General features: G+C 36.3%; 1 pseudogene; it reads left to right on the top strand.

The window, feature by feature from the left end:
- The first annotated feature begins 219 nt into the window (after positions 1–219).
- On the top strand, positions 220–952 carry LOC118547835 (RNA transcription, translation and transport factor protein pseudogene; annotated as a pseudogene).
- The last annotated feature ends 22,505 nt before the right edge of the window (positions 953–23,457 follow it).

Raw genomic sequence — 23,457 nt, 5'->3', positions numbered from 1 at the left:
AGTGAAATGGTATACTACAACTTATTACTATATATAGTCATTAAATGTATAAGTATTATGAAGACTAACAGGACTGAAGGTACCATTTTGGGAAAATCATGTTTAAAATGTTACAAAATAGTCTTGCCGTGTCGCAGGTGCCTGCACTGCCTACTCCTCCTGGCCTCTCTTCACCCAGCCAAAGCCTGGGGGACCAGAGTGGGGACCATGTTCTGACACTGGCTGACGGCCTTCAACTACCCCAACTGCAAAAATGAAACAGAATTTAGAAACTTTATTGTTCGGCTTGAAGACCAGAAAATCAGACACTACAAGATTGAAGACAGAGGTCATTTAAGAAACATCCACAGCAGGGACAGGCCCAAGTTCTTTGAAAAGTATCTCAGAGATGTGAACTGTCCGTTCAAGATTCAAGATCGACAAGAAGCAATTGACTGGCTTCTTGGTTTAGCGGTTAGACTTGAATATGGAAATAATGCTGAAAAATACAAGGACTTGGTACCTGATAATACAAAAAATGCTGACAATGCAGCTAAAAATGCAGAGCCATTGATCAATTCCGATGTAAATAATCTCGATTTTAAGGCTGTTGTAATGGCTTTGGCCAACCTTCTTCAGATTCAGCATCACGACTACCCGATAAAGCTTAAGGCAATTCACATTTTGGTACAGAAGCTCCTGAAAAAGGATGCAGTTGCTAAAGCAAATCAAAGAGGGCTTGCTTGTTGCTTTAGACAAACATAGTCTTGGTTTTGACACAAGAGATGAAGTTCTTAACGAAGCTGCTCAAATTCTGTGATTGCTGCCTATGGAAGAGCTCAGAGAGCTACAGACAAAAATTCATGAAGCCATAGTAGCTGTTCAGGCAATTATTGCTAATCCAAAGACAGACCACAGGCTGGGGAAAGTTGGAAGACGAATATTTTATGATTTCAGCTTCTCACCTACTTAGTACAACTGGGAACCATGTATGCTCTGGCATGTGTTTGGAAATCAAATGTCACATTTTCGAGGGAAGGATCCTAGAAAATTGACTATGTTTCTAGGGATTTACTATCGTTGCTTTCTCTTTAATAAAGTTCAGGAAAGTGGGAAAAAGTAAAATGTACAAAATAATTATATATATATATATATATATATATAAAATAATATAACATATACACATAAAATGATGTAATTATACAATGACTGCGTCTATAGAAGCTTACCATGAACCAGATGCTGTTCTGAGCCCTTTACACAGATTATCACAATTAATCCTTACAACATGTTATGGATGTCAATAATATTTTGTCCCCATTTATCAGATGCTAGCTATTATAGCTGTTAATGTCGAGATGTGAACTAAGCCAATTTCACTTTCACAGTTGTTGGGTTCTTTTTGGGAGAGACTGGTGACTGATTATGATTCTATTTCTCTTTCCTCACAGATTCACTACCATATGGTATGTTTTAACGAGATTTAAATTTCATCTTGAATTTTGTTACACATGGAGACACTTATCAATGAGAAGGTATACACACATATACAAATGTATACCACAGAAGCTCCACATCCTCTTCTGGTAAAACAGGTGAAGTCTCAGTTCTCTTTCTTACAGAACGTTGAAATATCCTTTGAATAGTCCTTTTAGTCAGATGCAACAATACTGTAATAGCAGGTTTAGCAAATTTTCTGGTCTCATCAGGGAAGATTTATCTCTAAGGTACAGGGACACAGGATCCAATCTGAGCCCAAAGCTAAGAGCTCCGCTCTAAGGATACAGGGACCTATTTGGATTTTTTGGCAAAGGTGTCTGTAGAATCTTTATAAACAATCCACATATCTTGACTACCAGAAATTTCTCCACAGAAAATTACTTCTCATGTCATTTAGTAATTAAGGAACATTCAAGTTAAGACCATATAGTCCAAATTTAAGACTTGTAGTATGCCATCCTGGAGAATGCATAACTGATTAAATAGCTTCAAATATTAAGTAACGGCCCTGAAGAACAGATTGGAACTAACATAGACATATATATTGCACAACTTATACTAAAGTGTTTTAAAGCAACACTTTACAATTTGACTTACTAATTATTTTGATTTACAATTATTACTGTGCATATGAATGTACAAAATATAATTATAAACCATCTTAGGTTGTTGTAGCAGGGAAGAGGGAGTGTACCTATAAACACATAAAATAATAGAATAAATCATTTCCGCACAGTTTATGGGACTTATAAATACCTGCTAAAGGTCCTTTATTACAACTCTAACTCTGGGAACTTCAGATGAGACACTCCAGGCGGCAACTACAGGTACTTTTAGAGAAAATTCTCCTAAGTTTCAGCCTTACACAAAGCTGTACAATATCTCATATAAGCCAGAATAAGCAGAACAATACATATACCTGATGAGCTATTACAGACAAAGAGATTGGGGCATCTTCACAATGAGTTGAGGCTCCATTACAAAAAAAAATAGCCACTTCAAAGCAAAGTGATATAAGAGCCAGATGATTAAAGGATAACTTAGAATTAGGACAAATTTTAGATGAAAGAATCTAGATGTTATCACTTCCTAGCTATTTGCCTTTGCTATATTCCATATGGGTTTCACCAATTCTCTTTTGAGGAAGCATCTTATACCAACTCCCTCATGAGGACCACATAAAAAATACATGTTTGCATTGACTGTAGTGTATCATGTGGATCAGTTATTCTCACAGTCCTTTAAGTGATTTTATTTTATTTTTTAATAATTCTTCTGTTGCTAGAGGAAGCATACTTTATGTAACTTCAGTTATTTATTTTTTTAAAGATTTATTTATTTATTTGAGAGAGAGAGAGCAAGCATCAGCAGGTGGAGAGGCAGAGAGAAAGAGAATCTCCAGCAGACTTTATGCTGAGTGCAGAGCCTGACGCAAGGCTGGATTTCACGACCCTGAGATCATGACCTGAGATGAAATCAAGAGTCGGTTTCCCAACCAAATGAGCCACCCAGGCACCCACAGAGTGATTTTAAATAGCGTTATGTTAAGCAATTTCTTCTGTGTTTGAAAGATATATATTTAAATTGCCTCTCATTAAAGGCATCAACATTCTAGGGTCTCCAGAGAGGGACAGACAGGCAGTGTACTCCTTGAGTCCTGTTTTATCAACCTTTTTCCACTCGGCTCTTCCTATTACTACATGACTGAGCAAATAATAAGAAGAGTGGCACTCAGCTGGCCAGTCAAGAGCAGCATTTCAGTCACCTGTGGGGCTTCTCAAAGTTGCACACATCCTCTCTTCTCCCCTCCCCCTTCCAGAGTTTCAGGCTCCTTGTCTCATTCCCAAGGGGTGGAGGCACAGGTGAGATATTATAAAAATCTGAGTTATCTGCGTTAAGTGCTGCAGATCAAATAAGCCTTATCTGTCCCCACCCTCACCCAGTGGTGCAAAGCAATGCCATGGTCCTGGATTACTGCCGGACCTCAGTGTCAGCGCCGCAGCAGGGGGCCACGGCTGGCATCCTTGGACTCGCCGGGCTCTACGGCTTCATCTTCTGCCTGCTTGCCTCCATCCTGCTCTCCCTGTTCTTAATTCTCAAAGTGGGAAGGAGATAGAACAAATATTTTTAATTACGAAGACCTTTCTTTACAGGAGGTCTCATCGGAGGCCTCTTCACCATCGTCCTGTTCTGGACATTATCTATGGCATGGTGCACATCTACTGAATGGGGGCAGGGGGGTGACTTTTTTTAAAAACCTGATTGAGAGGACTGTCGCCAGAAATTAACATCATGTAAATTTAGTTTTTAAATTGTTGATTTCAATGCTTGTTCTATAACATTATCATTTATATCTGAAGACAAAGAGCCTATAATATTCTTCAGATTAAATGAAGTGTGAGACCAAAAAAAAAGAATAATTTAACTCATTTGGTTAAGGAGAAAGCAGTTGGGTTATTTTTTTTCCTTAAAACATTTTTTCCCATTTATGGAAACACGATAATAATGCTGTTAAAGTTATATTGCCCTATTCTATTCTACAGAAAAGCTGTGGTTTCCCAGATTCTTGCACCATTTTATAAAGTTCATGGATGGCTTTATAAAGTAAAATGGATGGCACCATTTTATAAAGTTCATTCTTGCACCATTTTATAAAGTTCATGGATAACTTATGTTAACTGCAAGTTACCTACTGGCAACACAGTGTGGTGTCATGAGCAGAGGATTTCATGCTAAAGGCTGGGTTTGGAATCCTGCTTCTGCCACTTACTAGCTTGGAGGAGCTATTTGTTTTTTGTTTTTGTTTTTTGCCTTGGTTACCTCATTTGTAAACTGAGGATAGTGATGCTCTCTACCTCATGGGGATGTTCTTAGGGTTAAATGAGAAAAATGCATGTAAATTGCTTGCCACAAGTAATTCCTAAGTGTATCTAAAAATACATAAAAAGTAAGAACTTCAGAAAACAAATTATGCTCTTGGCTCTGTACTTGGTGTTGTTAAAGTTACTCCTTCAGTTGGTGTGGTTGCAAAGCACATTTATAACCATACCAAGGAGAATGGCCTTCATTAATGACATTTAGTAGAGAACACCTCTGCTGTCCTTGAATTCTAAGTACAGAAATAACATGAAATCAAGCTTGTAGAGTCTTCATATCTCATTAGCATTCCTTTTCTCAACATGGTTCTACAATTCATAAAGTGCTCTACTCAGCAAGTCCAGAAAATGTGAAGCTTCGCCCATTTCCCATTTCAAATATAATTTGTATTTATGAATATATTTATTTTGGATTTACACTTCATTTTCTCTAAACCAAATCATTTGAAGCCTCTTACAAAGCAGACATTATGCAAAATAGAACTACTAGGAACAAAAGTCTAATAAAAAACATGGAAAGTGATCCAGGACAACAGAGATGCTGCCAGACCCCTTCCCTGGGATAGGTGATGATTACAGTGTTCATCACAGAGAAGCCACTTCACAGGTTCCTGGCAGTTAAAGAAAGTAAAGGGAAAATTTAGTATATTGTTCTAATTTCCTAAAAAATGAACATGATTTAACTAGGATCTTAACAGAAAAGTAGAAAATTGATCAGGTTAGGGTAGGAGTGGGAGTGACTGTCCCCCAGTGAAATTCAATTTTCTCTCCCATACACTGTCTCATCTAAAATTCCAATTCCATAACTTCTTACCATTGTTCAATGGCTTTGGTGATGGGGAATTATAGCAATTGTCTAGTTAGCATTTAGTATGTATCAGAGACTTAGTGCTACTGCACACAGTTGTGCAGGTATACACCCCACAACACTAGGGTCACTATTCATCTTAGAGTCACTATAAATTGTTACATATAATTTTTTGTTCTGACAGGTAGCAGGAAGATGTTTTGAGGAAAGGAAACTTTTCTAATTCACACACAAACACATATGCACAAAACATCACAAGGAAAATGGTGGCTCTGAACTATGCTTAGATTGTGGAAGATGTTATCCGTATGTCCTATATTATAGCAACCCTCTCTGAAAGGAGAGTATCCTCACTTCACAAAGAAACTGAGGGTTAGAAAGACTGAAATGTGTCCAAGGTTATAGAATTAGTCACTAACAAGCCCAAAAGTAGAACCTAGGTCTATCTGATTCCAAAGTCATACTTTCTTTTCACTTTTTACTAGAAATTCCAAATCTACACAGAATTAATAAAATATTCATCACTTCCATAGCTATCAACAATCTTTCATTCTTCTTTTATTTATATCTTCACCTATTTCTCATTTTCCTAATCAACTCTTTTATAATCACAGTTCTATACTAACAAGAGGAATATGAAGTGATTATCAGTCACTTATACAGTAGTGAGAACAAGGTTCATGATTATATTTAGTTTACCTGCAACACTTAATGAAGGAGTGGAGACTTGAGAAATAATCAGCGGGGCGCCTGGGTGGCTCAGTTGGTTGAGCGACTGCCTTCGGCTCAGGTCATGATCCTGGAGTCCCTGGATCGAGCCCCGCATCGGGCTCCCTGCTGGGCAGGGAGTCTGCTTCTCCCTCTGACCCTCTTCCCTCTCATGCTCTCTCTCTCTATCTCATTCTCTCTCTCAAATAAATAAATAAATAAAATCTTAAAAAAAAAAAAGAAATAATCAGCAATGTTCCTAATTCTTTGTTATACGTGTAGCACAGCATGTTCAGCTATAGAGGAGGGCTGTCTCAGCAAAGATATTATTATGGAGAGATTATATTCTCGCAGAAATCAATGTGAAAATGCATGTTACATTTACTTATACAACATGGTTAAATGTTCCTAATGTACATCGTAGGATTATTTCTACAGGATAGCTGATTAATACAATATCTGCAACATTTTTAAAGGCCAATTTTCTTAATACAAGGACATGCTGCTGGGCAAAATAACTTTGTTAGTAGCATGCGATGCTCAATATTTATTTTTATTGCATCTGCATTTTTATATCTTCATCTATAATTGCTTATTTTCATATTAAATCAACTTAATATTGAACAATTTAGGACTTGATTTGTCAGAATGTTTTGTAAGCACAAAGCATATATTTAAATACTAAGAATTATGCTTAGTAAGTGTAATCTGAACTTGAAGATCTGAGTCCCATCACTTGTGATTTGGCTACAAATGTACAGTGCATAGAGTTTCATGATCCACTGTCTTATGAATGTTTTTACATTGTGCAGAAACTCAGAATTCTAGAAATAATAACATTTCCCTAAAAATATGATCAATAATCTCACTGAAATAGCTATAGCTATATTACATAGCATATCATAGACACACTAGTATTTACTAAGCCTCTCTTATGATGCATTTAAACTTCACAAGAAATCTAGCAGTTCTTTGTTATTTATAAACATCCCTTTTCATTGATGAGGAAACTAAGACCAAAAAAGGCATAAAACTTATTCATGGTCATATACCTAGTAAATGTTAGAATCAGGAAACCAACTGAAGTCTTTCTAAAATTAGATCTCTTACTGTGTTGCCTCTCTTTATCTTTCATTCCTCGACCAATTATCAAACCATATATGTGAGATTATGAAATATACCTAATACCTGTATGCTCTACCATTGATTTCCATTGCAAACACTCTACTTCAGGTCAGCCTCATCTTTACCTGAACTATACACGTGGCATTCTAAATGGTTCCCCTGTTTCCATTTCTTTCCCTTAGACTGTTCTAAAAATGGCAATCCCTAAAGCATAGCTCTAATGATGCCATTTTCCTTTTAAAAAAATGTCTGTCTATTCATTGCCTTTTCCTTTTTAAAAAAAATTTTTAGGGCGCCTGGGTGGCTCAGTTGGTTAAGTGACTGCCTTCGGCTCAGGTCATGATCCTGGAGGCCCGGGATCGAGTCCCACATCAGGCTCCCTGCTCAGCAGGGAGTCTGCTTCTCCCTCTGACCCTCCTCCCTCTCATGCTCTCTGTCTCTCATTCTCTCTCTCGCAAATAAATAAAATCTTAAAAAAAAAAAATTAAAAAAAAATTTTTAAAGACTGCATTTATTTATTTGAGAGAGAGAGCACAGCAGGGGGTAGGAACAGAGGGAGAGGGAGAAGCAGGCTCGCTGCTGAGCAGGGAGCCCAATGTGGGGCTTGATCCCAGGACCCTGGGATCACGGCCAGAGTGGAAGGCAGACACTTAACTGACTGAGCCACCCAGGCACCCCTATTCATTGCCTTTTCACTTGTCAGTGTCAGGGGTGAATGTTATAACTGAAAAGCCTCGAAAGCCACTTAATCAAGAAGTGGAATTTTTAACTAACATCCCTGTAAAAACGCTTCCATATCATGACATTAAAAACTTTTAAAATGTTCTATATAAACTTTCCTCCACATACCAGACAAACTATCCACAGTTTTGATTATCTACTGTCAACCTTAAAAATAAAATAGTCACTTACTTAACCGACAAAAATGAGTTTATTCAGGAATAGGAGAGGAATTGCAACATGGGACATGTAAACTATGGAGAACCATAGCCAAGTCTGAAGTACAAACTTTTATAGAGGAAAGGAGGGCACTGGGAGGGGCTATTCAGAATGAAGTTTCACTGGAGGCAAATGAGAATTTGGGTTGTGGTGGCTTTTCATTGGCTGAGTTGTGGTAGTTTTTCATTGGTTGGGTTGTTACTGGGCAAAGAGAAAATCTTCCTTCCTGCTGGGTTATGTAAAGTAAGCTGCTTCCTACCAGGGTATGTGAAGTAAGCTGCAACAAGTAGCTTCTGAGTGAGAACCCTCCCTTCATAGCTTCCCAACTCCATTTAGAATTAGGTTTCCTTTATTCATTTTCACATTCTTTTTCTTTTTTTTTTTCTTTTCTTCTCTCTCTGAGTTCTACTGGGAAACATTCAAAAGAGGCTTACAGGCATCTGACACTACCCACCCAGCTAAACGCATTGATTCTTTTACTTGTCTTTTCTCTTTCTCCATTTTCTTATTGTAGAACTGTCCTCAGAGAAAGGGCACCATTGTATTTGAGGTGTTTGATATTCTCTTTTTCAAAGACAGGGAATGAAAAGTACAGATCTTTGCCAAAAGCTAGATATGTCTTTTCAAGCCTGAATATAGGCAATTACAGAGGCTTTACCTGGAAAGCATCATGTGAGAAAGCTGCCCTCCCCACATCAGATTTGGTGCATAGTCAAAGCTACGGAGGAGTCTTTAAGGGGAGCTGTAGTCAAGGACTGAGGCCCTTCTGGCTGATTATACTCTTTTTCACATTTGCACTGCTAGCCCAGGGGCCTTCTAAATAGAACTCTGTCCTTTTTACTCTATCCTTCCACCAAAGTCTTCTCTCCCTATAGCACTTATCCACTGCCTCATGAACAGTAGTGTAACATAGACCACATCATCATCTCCCAGTAGACACACCTGTATACACAGCATAGGGAGGATTAAACACAATTTAAGTGTGTGAAACTGACAGATTAGGAGACACTTCATTAGATCATACCATGCCATAAAAATCATGACATTTCATTTGTTCTGTGAAAATATAAACTTCTCAAATCATTTTTCAACCTACATAATCTATAACAAAATAAGTAGTTGCAATCCTATTACCATAAATTTTCTACAGAGTTTAAAATCTCTGAATATATCACCTGTATTGGACAATATACCAAACTACTGAAGGAAAGAACCAGCGCTCGGTGACATGTGTAATTGATAAGACTATATCAGACCACTGAACCAAAAGATTCCTCAAAGATTTAGTATTTAGAATGACAATCTACCAACCCACTGAGCCATTTCTACAGTGACATGGGTGGTATATCAAAACTGAAACCCACCCATCCTTACTGGCAATGTAATAGAAGCTAGAATCAGATGAGAGATCTCTTCTGTCTTGCTTGCAGCTGCTTATGCTCTGCTTTTTTTATTACTTGTTAAAAGCCAGAAGCATCTTTGAGAACAATCAGATGTTCATCTCCTCTACAAGAAACTTAATGACTGTTGTGTCAGTCTGTTCAGATTTCTCCCCATTTGACATGCTGATAAATGATAGCTGAAAGACTGACCAAGAAACACAAACTCTATATGTATATGGAAAAGAAACATAATGAAAAAAAAGTTCTGTGCTGAGGGCAGACCGAGCAATAACAAGCATTCTTCTGAATGCACATATTTCGCCTGACAAGTCTAGCCCCCATGAAAATCTGAAGTCTAAAATGTCTGTCCTAGATTTGTTCCCAAGCTTATAACTCATCTTCTCTGTCTATGGAAGACATTGACCTGTTATTTTCTACACACATTTGACATTCTTTTTATTGACAGAAGATATTTTACCTGCTTCATTCTCAACCAATGCTTTCTCTAAACACTATGCCCTTCAAAAAAGTTGCTCTATTGATTTAAGCAATGTATTAATTTTGATAGCTCACTCGACTTATACCTTTGTCGTAACTGCATTATAGGGTTGTTTATACAGAACATTTAGCAAACAGGGATTAGGAAGAAAAGAACCAGGCTAGTTCTCTCTTAAAGATCTACTAACACACAGCACCTTATCACTGTGCTTTCATCACCTGGAAATGACTTGCTGTGTTAGTTATTTTTGAGAGTACTTACTACTGGATGAATGCTGTTTTTTCACTGGGATACAGCAGTGAACAAAGGAGACATAATTTCTTTTCTTATGAACATTATGGTACATATGGGACTATAGAAATTAAACATTTTAAAAGTTACAACTTGAATAAGTTATCTGAAGACACTGAAGAAGCATCAAGATTATATCATAAATTTCCATTCCAGAATATGGGGTGAAGGGGTCTTCTGGGAGGAAGTGAAATTTCAGTAATATATGACATGTATATTAGCTGGGGAAGAATGGTCCAGGTAGAAAATCAACATGTGTTAATATGCTGTGGTGGGAAGAAGCTTGACAAAACTGAGAAACAGAAAAAAACACATGTCATTAGATCACAAAGTGGGAAGTCAGAGCAGGCAGGGGCCTATAAAGCAATGTGAAAGATTTTGACCTTTAGAAGAAAAGCCATGGGGAACTACTGAGAACCTCTAATTAAAGAATCTGTGGTGTGAAAATTGCACTGAAGGAGGATAATACTGAGGACAGGAGATACCAGAAGCGGCTTTTATCAGAAACATAGAAGAATTGATAGGGGTTTAGCCTGAGGTGATAGCAGTGGGAATGGAGAGAAACAAACACATTCAAGACATATTTAGAACCAAAATTTATGGGATATGATATTGATTAGATATGGGGATGAGAAAGAAGATACCAAAGGAAACTTGAAGGTTTCTTAGCTTGAATAATTACTGCTGCTAAAAACAATAATTTTTAGCTGTGTAAAAAAAATGGATTATGAAATCATATTAAAGAAACAAAGACCTTATTCAGTGTCAAGTTTTACTGTAATTAAAGGATAAAAGCCACAATTAAAACAGGGAGAAAGTCAGGTTTTCTAATGCTATCCAGACTTTTTGTTTGCGTTTAGACACACATTGTACATACCGAATGTAAGCAGTCTTCAATAAACGTATATTTTCAACAAAAGTAAGCAATGGCTCATAAATTCACAGATTCCAGATTTATTTACCATAAGAAATCCTAGACAGATCAAGCTAATCAGGTTGGAAGCATTCCATAATGAAGGATTCTCATGGTAGTAAGTACCATGAGTGTTTTGTCACATCCATTATTAGCTTATTTACAAGAAGATCTGATCAGGTTACTTTTCTTTCCTGGGCTTCACACAGCAATTGTAGAGAATGGATTGCAGTCCTTTTGTTATCCCTTTCCTTCCCACTGTGCATAGAAATTTATACAAAGTATCTATTTTACTTCACAACCAATACATACTAGAAAAAAATAACCACGTTTTCTTTAAAAATTCTAGAGAATTTTATACTTTAAAAAATGAATTAGAAATATTGTCTTTAATGCTAACAATAGCCCTATGCAGTAGGTAGTATTATTTTAAGGACAAGAGCACTGATATTTAAAAAAGTTACATAATTTACTAAGACAGTTCTGATTCCAATTTCTATATTCTTTTCTCTATACCACAGTGCCTCCTCAATACTTTTTATTTATTTATTTTTATTTTTTTTAAAAAAGATTTTATTTATTTATTTGAGAGAGCAGGTAAGAGAGAGAGCACAAGTGGGCAGGAGCGGGGGGAGGAGCAGAGGGAGAGGGAGAAGCAGACTCCCCTGGGATCATGACCTGAGCCGAAGGCAGACGCTTAACCGACCGAGCCACCCAGGTGCTCCCTCAATACTTTTTAGATGATAACTTTAAACAAGAACTAAATGCAAATATAAAATTGTATACTTTCTTCAAGTTTGAGATGGATATACATGAAAGAAAAATAAATGCTTGAATGCATGATTTAATTTTATTTTAATGGCCATTTCAAGAATCAAGAATCTGTCATTTACTTGTATACAAAAAGGAGTATTTTTCAACTTGGAATAGAAAGGCTTATGAATTAGGAATATACTAACTGGATTACTGGAAAAGACATGTAAATAGTCAAAAGCAGCAGCCATCTTATTCTAATGTATCAAGAACTGCATTAAGTAGCAACTAGGGATACCTGGCTGGCTTGGTAGAGCATGTGACTCTTGATCCTAGGGTTGTGGGTTCAAGCCTCACACTGGGTATAGAGTTTACTTAAAAAAGAAAAAAAAAAAACCTACATTAGAGTGTTTCATGCGAATAGTGTACATTGTAAAACTACATGCAAAAAACCTATGTGCCACATATCATTTGAAATTCCCTACTGAGAGGGAACTTTTAAGAATAATCTCTATATACCAGCTAATATATCCCCAAACCATATGGTTTTACAAACCTTTTGGACTAATATATTCAATTACGAATTTATAGGGACAAAAGTGATTTATGGATTGTTAATAAACTTCTCTAAATCATAGAATCTGTGTTGAGATCTGTACCAAGATTTTGGAAGATTCATCTGATGCTTAAATCAGCCATGCAAATGATTCCTAGAAACACCTTCAAACAACATGAGATTTCATCGATCCTCAATATCCTTAGTAATGGAAGTCTTCATTGGATCTAAACGGAAAGCTCCTAAGGGGAAAAATTCCTGCCTTCATGGAAGGAAGGAAAACCATGTTTCTTTCCTACCCTATATATCTATAGACTAACTCTCTACTACTGACCTCCCCCCACCATACTAACAGATGCACAAATATATACACATCTTCCTCCCAATTATCTTTTCACACTATATGCAAGAACCATTGGTACAGCCAGTACTTCTGTCTGTTTAGTTTACTTGAGGTTGTTCAACTGTAATCAGGTGATATTTTCGGCAACCATCACTTTCATTTCCTTATCATCCAGGATTCTAGATTTTCCATAAGCATAAGCATAGAAAATAGGAAGAAAATATCATTTTCCATTGACATTTTTACTCCTCCTAAGTACAATTCATAGAACAAATTTAAATGGTTATAATTATTAATAATATTCACAATATTTAAGTAAAAAACAAAAACAAGCTTAAGCTGGAAAACAGCACTAGAACTCAAAACTTCTCACTAGACTTTGAGATAATTTTTCTTTTGATGTGAAGAATTCCCTAAGAATGATAGAAATATAGTTTGATTGTGATTCATTCAATAATATTAACCTCTACTTAGTCTAATACCAGGGTTTCTCCTCTCTCTCTCTCCCTGTCTCAGAATTTTGGAAAACACTTAATAAAAATTTACTACACGAAAGGCTAGCATCTGTCTAGGGATATAGAAAGCTGGAAGGAGAGTCATTTCCACCCTTATAATAAAAAAAGGGGAGCACTAACTTCAAATGTAAGATTTTTATAAGATGACTAAGGTCTGAGGATCTTATTTATAACATGATGATTATAGTTTCTAACACTGTGTTATATAATTGAAATTGTCTAGGGATATAGAACTTAAATGTTCACACACACACACACACACACAAAGGTAAATATGTGAGGTAATGGCTGTGTTAATTCAGTGAGGGAGAATCCTTTCACAATGTATATCAAATTATCACATACATTTTAAATATCTTCCAATTTTTTTGATTATATCCAAATATAGCTGAAAAAATGCAAGACTTTTATTTTTTTTTTTTAAGATTTTTTATTTATTTATTTGACAGAGAGAGACACAGTGAGAGAGAGGGAACGCAAGCAGGGGGAGTGGGAGAGGGAGAAGCAGGCTTCCCGCTGAGCAGGGAGCCCGATGCGGGGCTCGATCCCAGGACCCTGGGATCATGACCTGAGCCGAAGGCAGACGCTTAACGACTGAGCCACCCAGGCGCCCCAAAAATGCAAGACTTTTAAAAAAGCCCTTTAAGTAGCTGAGGTTACAGAGCAAACAACTGGCTCAAAACACAAGGAGAGATGGTGTCTCCAGGGACAGAGAAAACATAAGCAAATATGACCTAGGAGAGACACAACTAGGCAGCTAGAACTAGAGTTCAAATAGAATAGCTAACAAATTGTGAAAGTCAAGTATGGATGGGCAGGATCATTGAAAGTCCAGGGTGTTGCAGACATTGGGGGGATTTCTACCCTCTTTTAGAAGAACTTTACTTCTGGAAAAGTGGTAAAATTAAGTACGAAGGAAACAACTACAACCAGGGTAAAGGCAGAAGATACTAGAAGGCCACATCTGCAAGGCCAGGAACTAAGACCAAGCCTAAATCACTCCCCTCCACACTACCTACGACCAACTGAAGGACTTTAACAAGTCATAGCAGATTACTGAAGTAAGAGGGAGAGGAAAGGAACAAGAACATCTAAAAAGAATGTGTCTGAGGCATAAGAGAAAGGTAAGATCTAAAATGTAGAAGCAAAGAAACACTGGTCTGGTAAACCACAGCGATTTACTTTAATGCCATCCTCACCTAATCTAACTCCACCAAAATAAAATAATCAATAGTCATTAAAACAAATAAATGTGTTTTTCTTATCAAGCAAACAAACAAAATTAATATGCATACCCTTGGCTAGAATATAATAAAAACTTCTTCTCTCTTTCTTCCAATGCTTGTGTGAAAATAAATTCATACACAAACTTTGGAAACTGGCTTTAAAAAAGTGATAAAAGTTTATAAATATGTTTATGATCTAGTAATTTTACTTTGAGGTATTTTCTCTTTAAAGTAAATAATCTTCCATAAAAAACTTGCACTCAAAGGTGTTTATTACAGTGATTTGTATAACAGGAAAATAAGTAGAAAATAAGTCAATGGTGGGACAAAAATAGTATGGTTAATGAATAATGATATAATAGTCTGATGATATATTTTATAATCATAAATATAATGTCTATAGACATCATTTAGGAATGTAGAAGTGTTTATTCTAAAACAGTACAATATAAAATGTATGGCAAATGTTGTAATTATGGGAAACATATAGTACACATAAAAATGAAAATAAATATACCAAACTCTTAATATAGTTGTGTCTAGGTGGTGGGATTGCAGATGGTATTTTTAGACACAAAGCCATGCTGCTTTCCATTTTTTTGTGGTGATTCCTGGGATTAGCAGACATTATTATGATTATCAGTTCATAATTGTGGATCCTTTAAGTACTGGCTCTCAGGTTTCTGCACACCTGGGGAGGATGAACAGGGGTGTGGATGCCATAGGAGATGAGCAGAGCTGTGCTTAGCAAGCACTCATCAAAGAACACAGACAATGTCTGCTTAACTTTTGCTTTTTTATCACTTATTACAGACCAAACACCACAGAAAATAAATCTGAATGCGTGTTTGCTAGGATAATTGCGAAACAGAGAAAGAGAGAAAGGCTAAGAGAAAATTCATCAATCTGTTAATGATATAATGATGGATATATCTGGGTGGTAGAGTAAGGTAGAGTGGTATTTTTACTTCTATTCATACTTTTCAGTATTTTCTAAATATACAACAATCAACATGAACTCTTAATTATAATCACAAATTCAATAAAGAGTTTAATAACATTAATCATATGTATTAGTTTGTTAGGCCTACCATAACCAAGTACCACAGATCAGGTGGCCTAAACAACAGATATTTAGTTCCTCACAGTTCTAGAGTCTGGACATGTGAGATCAAGGCAGGTTTGTTTCTTCTGAGGCCTCTCTCCTTGGTTCTGTCTTTGCATGATCTTTCTTCTGTGCTTATCTGTGTCCCAATCTCCTCTTCTTATAAAAACACCAGTCATATTGGACTAGAGGCCACCCTAATAATCTAGTTTAAACTTTATTACCTCTTTAAAGATCCTATCTCTATATACAGTCACATTCTGAAGTACATTCTCTATATACAGTCACATTCTGAAGTACTGGGAGTTAGGACTTCAATATAAGAATTTTGAGGATACATGATTGTCCTACACCCAGCCCATAACACCCTTATAATTATTTGTTCTTAAGTTAGTAGACCTCATATCATCTTGTACTACCCTCTCTTCCATCCCTTCTCCTCACTGAACAGAGGAGGAAACTAGAATACTTAACTGGGTTAACTGTTTAAGAACGCCTAAACTAAACGCCTAGGGTTAGGGTTAGGGTTAGGGTTTGGGTTAGTCAATATCTAATAATAATCTGAATGATTTTATCTGACTCCAAAGACTCTGCTATTTGCATCCTGAAAAGTGCCTACCTTTGCAGCATCCACATTCCTTAGAAAAGAGCTAGCACAAAGTGGGGTAGGTGTGAGGGAGGAATATGAGCACTAGCCTCAGACACACCTGTGTTTAAATTTCAGGCCTACCACTTACTTGTGGTATGACTTTAGAAAAATGACTTAATGGCTTTGGATTTCATTTTTATCATAAGTAAAAATCAGGATAACAATATGTAATGTTTATCATTGTTTTAAGTGGTATAGGCAAAGATGTTTAAAGTATTAGACATTTGAAGGCACTGTAGTTCAGTACCTCTCTCTCTCTTTTTCTTGCTTTCCTCCCTTTCCTTCTTTCTTCCTTTTTGATTTGATATCTCGACTGGATTTGAAATAATACAAATACATACCTACATATCTCTCCATCTAAATCTTCCCCTTTCTAATGGGAGCATGGGTGATCTATCACTTTCCCAAAATATGTGGTCATGTATACAGCAACTCTTTATCTTTACAGAGTTGGCCTATAGGACAATGCACAGGTTCTTACATTTCCTAACTATAAGTTTTCAAATGGAACAATGCCTGGAAATAGGATCCACCTACAACCTATGTCAAATTGAATCCCAAGTTAATTTTCTTAAAGAAAGGAAATTTTCAGATCTCACTTTTCTCCTTTCATATAAGATGAACAATATAAATTTGACTTTGTTAAGTATAGGTATAAATGTAATGAGGTGTATAGGTTGACTGGTTATACAAAGGAACTACTTTTCTGTATTTAAAAAAATCAAAAAATCAAAAAATAATACTTGAGCTTGAGAACTGTGCACAAAAGAAAAATCAGAGAGAAGGCTCAGTTCTTCAAACCATTTCTATCATCTTAATTATTTAAAAATTCAACTTCTTTAGCAAACTACCTGTATCTGGAAATTCAAGTAATGAAATATGCAGTTTGATTAGAAAAATCATGCACAAATACAGCTATTTCAATATGCAGCTCGTCCATTCAATTATACAGGAAACCTAGGGAAGGGCACTCCTGGGTCTGTAAGTTATGAAATGGAATGAGCTAAGAATGTATCTTTATTACAATGATTACACTCCTGCTCTCCAACAAACATACCTCCAACCAACACCACCAGAAGAATCAGTTTATTTCTGTTCTTTTTGACCATGAACTGCCACCTGCCAATTGTGATAATATAATACCACACTCACAAGGAAAGTACAAAATTATATATTACAAACCCTGTTAATTATTTACCTCTTTGCATGAAAACACTACAAAATAGCCTGTGGTGGGGAAATGGAGGTGTCATTATTTCTTGTCTCCAGTAATCAGCAGAACTCCTTTGTGGTGGGAGCAAACAGGCTTTGGAGCCATGTAATGGAATGTGAATCACAATGTCTCTGGTTGTGATAATGTAGTAAGTTAATGCACGTAGAATTTCCTGGACTGTGCTATCTTATGGAAGAGTGAAATTAAGCAGTAATAACAAAAATCTGAATTGCCAACATAAAATTTTGACATGAAAACAAATAAACCAATAAACAGAACAAAGAATATTTCAACACTATTTCATAGAACAAAGGACATTTTAACATCCAAAATATTGAAAGAGTGATCAATTCTTTCAAAATACGTGATCATTCTTTGAACTGAAGTTGGGGGTGGGGAGAGAAAAAAAGACTGATTCATGGAAATGTCACTAACACATAATTATTTCATTTTTCCATGTCCTTTTTTTTCTACATCTCTGGACTACGGAAAACTTTATCATATTTATCTGCAGATCAGTGCTTATAAAGCACAGACAAAACTGATTTGTCTTTTGTTCCTCATTTGTAAAGTAAAAATACTGCCAATTATTCTCTAAATATTGACTCAAATGTAACATGAGATAATGGATGTAACCACCCCGGGGAAATATATAGTAAGTGCTAAACAAATTTGAATTACTCTCTTGACCCCTTTCTTGATTTAACACAGTTAAGGAAAAGAGCAAAGTGCCCATTCCAGGATAGGATTCATTTATCACTTATTAGCTGTAAGAACTCGGGAAAATAAATGTATGAGTCTATAATAGGCTAAATGATGGCCCCTGAAGATATTAGGCTCTAATCCTTGGAACTTTTAAATGTTATTTTTTTATGGAAAAATGGTGTTTGCAGATGTGATTAAGTTAAGGATTTTGAGATGTAGAGATTAACCTGGATTCTCCAGGTGGGTCCTAAACACAATCCTAGGTTTTATAAGACAGAGGCAAAAGAAATTTGATAAACAAAGAAAAGGCAGTGAGAAGATGAACAGAGAGATTTAAAGATGTTGGCCTTGAAGAACAGAGGGATGAGAGCACAAGCCAAAGGATGGAGAAAGCCACCAGAAACTGACAAAAGCAAGGAAGAGATTTGTCTCTAGAGCCTCTAAAAGGAGGGCAGCCCTGCCATACCTTGATTTCGGTCCAGTTACGTTGTTTTGGGACTTCTGGCCTCCAGTATCATGGGAGGATAATTTCTGTTGTTTTAAGCCACCAAGTTTGTAGTAATCTGTAATTTGTTATAGCAACCACAGGAAAGTAATACAGGTTTCTTAAGATGACTGGGTAAGCTGATCTGATATCTGTGTCTTATGGCGAGGAGACAGGGGAGTGGAAGAATAATAAAGCTTCCTCAAGGTAAACTACCCATGAAAGAGGGATGGTTTTCATTATGATTCATGTACATCTTTCCTCAACACAAACATCTCATTAATAAATGACAAGGCTAAACACAAACCTTTCCCCTTTCATCTGAACCTTTCATCTGAACCTGCCAGACAGACCCTTCCCCTTTCACCCCTAACTAATTTTTTATTCTTTGTCCTCATAAGCAATTAACTAAAGTGAGAACTCTGTCCCCCTGAAACTAGCTAAGGCAGAGATAAACATTTCCTATTTAGTAAAATGAATGAGACAACCTCTGAGCATAAAATAATCACGTGACTCACTCCTCCTGCAACTTGTTTACCTGTCCCTATAAAGTTTAAGGCAAACACCCTGCTGAGACACTCCCTCCTTGGTTTGGCACACACATCCTACTGCAATAGCCTGAGTAAAATCAATTCAATGACCTGCTATATTTTGACTTTAACAGAAATTATTTATCAAAATAAAATGTGTAATTACTAGGGCCTAGATCAAAGGGCGCTGTGACTGAATTAACAGCTTTTAAAGATAAAGTAGATGGAATAGATTAACAGTTATTCTTGGCACCTCTTAAAGTTGGATCATTGCCCTGCCTGTTGCCCTAACCCCATTATTGGTATTCATAACTTCATTCTACATTGCAAGAGAGACCAATTAGAATTACTATGACCTTTTCCTAGTACATTCTAAAAACTCAGTGTAAATAAGTCAAATGCATAATTGGACAACCAGAAATTCTAACAGCAAGAACTATCTGTGACACATTAAGAAACAAAGCAGAGTAAAATAAAATAAAACTTCTCACGTCTCTCTGCTTATTTACTTGAGAGATGAAAGGGGTCAGCAGGTAAAAACAACTACAATTTATTTCAGAGGGAAAAACTGGAATTAAGTACCACATTGCTTAGAGTACTTCTGCATATTCAGCCAGTGTTTTAACAATACCACCTTTTATGCATGTATTAAAAATTACTGTCTCAATATATATAACTATTAAGAAAATGTCAGAAATGGAAAGAAGTTATAAGAAAATAAGATGCTAAATCATAGCAATGACTGAGCCAGTTGAGAGCCAGTATTAAGAGTGTTAGACTGGAGAGTGGCAGTTCAAATAAAGACTCTCCACTGAGTGTTCAGGTGACTCCGGGAAGGTCACACTCCTCTGAACTTTAATTTACTCATTTGTACAGTGAAAGAGTTCTATTTGTTTAAATCTCTGATCTCTCTAGGTTGAAATGATGCAATTTTATTCAATACATTTTGAATGTCTGTTAGAGCAAGGACATTTATTGGTAGGTACTGAAAAGAATAAACAGATTCTTATAGCCAATATTCTCAAATTTCATTAATCTACTTCAGGTAGAGAAACCTCATACAGGTAGGTGGGTAAATAAACCCGTATATAAGTAAATAAGGTAGATGACAATATCAGCTATACTACTTGAATAAACAAAGTACCATGAAGGCAGAAAGGAAGAAGCCAATATGCATCTTGTTTGAGGGAGTCAAAGAAAAATGGATCAGATTAATTTGTACATTTGCACTTTTAATAATAACTTTAAATGTTGCCTACTTTTGCTTCAATTTTCTTCCTCCAAATGAATATGGCTACTATTTTTAAGATATCCATAAGATTTCTTATATCAAAGAGATGTAATCACATGACTTTATGCTTTATAGGAGGGCAGATGTGAAGATTGGTACTTGATGGGAAAAGCAGCCTCTTGGTCCAGAGACCTCAGAAACTATCTAACGTGTCTAATATCTGGAGGCTAGTTAGACTACCCTTCTGGAAAAAATACCACAGGAGTGAGTATACTGTATACGAAGCCAGTCTTTCCAGATGGCTTGATGCATTGATGCATCTTAGCCAGAATGACAATGATGTGTGGTCACTGCGACTGATATAGCAGGAAATGAATGGCTTAGGGATTTTATTTTATTTTATTTTATTTTATTTTAAAGATTTTATTTATTTATTTGACAGAGAGAGAGAGAACAAGCAGGCAGAGAGGCAGGCAGAGGGAGAGGGAGAAGCAGGCTCCGTGCTGAGCAGGGAGCCCGATGCGGGGCTCGATCCCAGGACCCTGGGATCACGACCTGAGCCGAAGGCAGCCGCTTAACCGACTGAGCCACCCAGGCGCCCCAGGGATTTTATTTTTAAATCAAATATCTGCCAACAATTCATCTTAGCCTAAAATACCACACAATAAACATGATGTAATATCAAATGAGGATTTCACAAATTATTGCCAAATTCAATTTTAATTTGAAAAAGCTGGCAAAAGTTTCTCTCCTCTGCTCTAGGATTTACTTTCTACTCATTCTCTCCTCTCTTTGCCCTTATACAGTGCCATGCTGTAAAATAAACTACCCTGTTAAAAAAATATGTAAGGAGGTATAACATAGGAAACCGAGCATGAGATCCCAGTGCCAATTTAAAGTCACTGTTACTTTTCATTTCCTCAGTATGTATGAAATGTGTGTGTGTGTGTGTGTATATAAACAAATGCTTTTTGCCTCTGAGAATTGGAAACACTGCAAAACTTATTTAAATCAAACATTAAAGCTCAATCCTTAAGGTAAAAAGTACTGCAAATTTTCTTTAATTCTCACTATACTATTAAATAATATGAGGCACATTTATGAGCTGGAGAAAAATGAGTTGGAGCAGGTACATCCTTTTCTTTTTCTATGTCATTTCAGTGTTATCATTTAAGCAATATTGCTGAGACTATCCATTTTAGAGTATCCTGAACATATCCCAAACTGAAAATTTTACATTCCTTTAAGCTCTTGTTGATTTCATGTTTTCTCTAACTATTAAAGAAAAACCACATGTAAGCTCATTTTCTAAATGACCCTGCCAGGCTTCCAAAAGTTACATGCAGTATGTGAAACCCGTAAATATATCTAAGACTGAGCGTGTCTCTAATACCAACTTAGGAACCTTTACCATGGCTCAGGTAACTTAAATATTAAGATTACTAAGTAAGTGTTTTCTGAGATGACGCTAATAACTAATAACCATAATGTTTTGAAAGAAGGCAACACACTTGATAGTATTTATCACTAATCAGAGTATTCTAGGTAAATTTAGGCAAAACAAGAAGCAAAATTTAGGCAAAACAAGAAGCAGAATTTAGGCAAAAAAGTTACCAAAACTTCAAATAATTTTTCTACCTTCTTCCTATGGGCTAGGAAGACAGCAGGATTAGCTTCTTTCTATTGGGAATTCATAAAATGCAATAAGAGGGTCCCCCCGAATCAAGATTACTCATATTCTGTGCTGCTTAGCTTGGTGCTATCATGATCCTCATGCAGTAGACAAAGGTTTTTTTTAAGTGGGACTCCGCCTCAATAAACACTTATTTGCGGGCCAGCACAGTTCAAGGCACATGCAACTGGAAAGTGTGTCCTGTGTGTACCCCTACTATTCACCCTCCAAACAATTTTCAGGGTATCTCCATGAAACATAAATCTTATCATACTGTTCATCTGCTTAAAACCCTTCAATGCCTCTTCTCCATCCTACTTATTGTCAAAACAGGTGGTATATTTAATGTGTGTCTTAAAATATAAATAAATTTAGTATATCCAACTCCAGATGTTTCATTTTAAGATAAATATATTCAAGTAAAATGAGACTATAGTTTAAATATTGCATAAATAATAGTTTGGACAGTATAAAGACTTGGCAAAAATTGTGATACTGGGATATACCTTACTAAAATTGAAAAACATTGGTGTAGAATAAAATCCAAACTCCCTAGTGGAAAGCAAGGTATTCCATTCATTTCTCTATGTTTCTGGCCTTACCTTTTTGGGGCTCCATTCCCTGTCTTCTGCAACCTACAATCTTAACATACCTCTAGGAGTTCCCTGGGCCTCCAGACCATTTCATTTCTTTCTGATTTTTCTAGGGTTTCTGCCCAAGCTGTGCCCTTCCTCTGGAATGCTATCTCCTTGTTTGGAGGCTTCTCTCTTTCTCTCAGGAGTGCACTTGCACTAAGGTATATTCTCCAAACGATTTCTCATAATACTTGGTTTAAGAATTAATTTCACTAGGATGACTTTCCTAGTCCCTCCTCCAATTCTCTTCATCCTGTAAATTTGGCCAATTCTCCTGTGCCCCCACATTACTTTGATCATTCTTGTCACAGCATTTGCTATTACCTACTCTGTTAACTCTTTTTATATTCATGTCCTCTATTTTTTTAAAAGATTTTATTTATTTATTTATTTATTTATTTGACACAGAGAGAGAGAGAGAGAGCATAAATAGGCAGAGCGGCAGGCAGAGGGAGAGGAAGAAGCAGGCTCCTCACTGAGCAGAGAGCCTGATGTGGGGCTCAATCCCATCATGACTTGAGCCAAAGGCAGATGCTTAACCAACTGAGCCACCCAGGCATGCCTATTCAGCTCCTCTATTACACTGTATCCAAAGAACTCAGCCCCATTAATGATACAAAACTCCAAACAATTATGTTGAACAAATGAATTGTGTCCACTGCTAATTAGTAACTCATGAAATGCTTCTATTCCTAAAATAGTAAGAACATTGTTAGGCTTTTATCATTCTGATATTATCTTATAAAAAACTTGTTTTTGACAATTCATTTCCAATGCATAAAATGATATTATGTCAGCTATTTCTGTTAATAATTTACCA

The sequence above is a fragment of the Halichoerus grypus genome, chromosome 11 (genome assembly GCF_964656455.1).
Source record: "Halichoerus grypus chromosome 11, mHalGry1.hap1.1, whole genome shotgun sequence".
In the NCBI taxonomy this organism is placed as follows: domain Eukaryota; kingdom Metazoa; phylum Chordata; class Mammalia; order Carnivora; family Phocidae; genus Halichoerus; species Halichoerus grypus.
This window is presented reverse-complemented; position numbering and strand designations above follow the sequence as displayed.